The 1,572-nt window shown below is 39.9% G+C and overlaps 1 protein-coding gene across 1 annotated transcript in view; it reads left to right on the forward strand.

The window, feature by feature from the left end:
* LOC117183057 (chitin synthase chs-2-like) overlaps positions 1–1,572 on the forward strand; it is a 74,421-nt gene that overhangs the window by 32,840 nt on the left and 40,009 nt on the right. The window lies entirely within an intron of this gene.

Genomic DNA, 1,572 nt, shown 5'->3' on the forward strand with positions numbered 1-1,572 from the left:
GCGAGGGCGCATACTTTGAATAAAATATTTGTTATCATTCTCTTGAAATAAATGTGTTTTTTTCTTGAAAAAATACCGATTTCATATGTATACACCTGGTATGTCGTCGTAAAACTACCCTTTCAATCGCTGAATTTCTGTGTTGCATTTGGTGCTTCGTCATTTCTACGCAAATAATTCTGTTTAACTTTTCAAGGTCGGTGTTAGACCATTTTATGAGCCGGAAGGAGTACGTGAGGACAGGGATGGCATATATGTTGATTGCCCTCATTTTATTTGCGGAGTTGAGAAAACTCTTCATAATCAATCTGAGTCTCGTAGTGAAGGCAGTCGTTAGGCTTGTGTTAACTATCGTATGCTGAATACCCTTAGATTCAAGAATACCCAGATATTTATATGATTCGCCTACAGCCATTACCTCGATGTCATTTTCGAACATTAGCGTACAGCTTCAGATCATCTATGTGAAGAAAGTGCGTTACTTGATGACCATCCTCATTATCATGAATTCTGAACCCATGAGACATGATGTTTAGTGTTTTGCTCAATGGATTCAACGCTAAACAAGACCATAGTGCGCTGAAAGAGTCTCCTTGAAATATTCCCGTCCTAAAGCGTATTGATCTAGTTATCCTTGGTTGTCCATGTTCGAAATACTTGATCAAAAATACCCCAGAGCCTCATCGCAATGACTTAGAAAGTCAATAATGCGTGGGCAGATTTGATAAAGTTTTAAGACTTCAAGCAAATACTCATGCGGCACGGAAGGAAACGCTTGCTTGTAGTCAATGTTTGCCATGTGTAAGTTCTGTTGATGCTTACGAGCTTGAATCATGGCAACAGCGTCTAGAGTGACTAGATCTTTACAGCTTCACGAGATTTTACAACATCCTTTTTGTTCTTCTGTAAGAATGTCATTCTCGCCGCAATGAGAATATACCTTATCTACAATGATAGCTGCAAGACAATTATAAATGGTTGGAAGACAGGCTATCGGTCGAAATTCAGATAGATTTTGAGCATCTGGTTTTTTTAGTAACATACGTAGTACCCTGAAGCATAAAGCCTGGCATCAGATCTTAATGTTGTTACGGTTTGTATGTTCTTTTTATATATGTAATTTTATTTTTCTTTAGTTGCATCTCCTATCATTACTATATTTCATTTTATATTTTGACTTTTGCGTTCATCTCTAGAATTAACCTTTTGATTTTATTTTTTCTTTCTCTTCTCTGTACCCATTTGTTTTAGTTTCGTGTTTAATTTTAAATGTATTACGTTTTACACTTTACGTTTTCCATGTATCCGTATTCCGACTTATTTTTCCGTAATTTCAAAAACATAGAGCTGAGCGACGCGCTCAGCTCTGCGAAAGTAGGGATGGACGGGGCAGCCGCTTCGCCCCTCCATCCGCGACGTGAGTGGCCGAGAGGACCGGGCCAATCGACGGCCGGACCGCCTCTCGGCCGGTGCGAATAAAAAGGGGTGCGTACAAGCGAAAGTACGCACTCTTAATCGGGCAACCAGTTGGGTAACCTCAGTCCCCTGGTCGCCTTCGGCAATACTCTTGTA

Source organism: Belonocnema kinseyi, chromosome 2, assembly GCF_010883055.1.
Source record: "Belonocnema kinseyi isolate 2016_QV_RU_SX_M_011 chromosome 2, B_treatae_v1, whole genome shotgun sequence".
NCBI lineage: Eukaryota > Metazoa > Arthropoda > Insecta > Hymenoptera > Cynipidae > Belonocnema > Belonocnema kinseyi.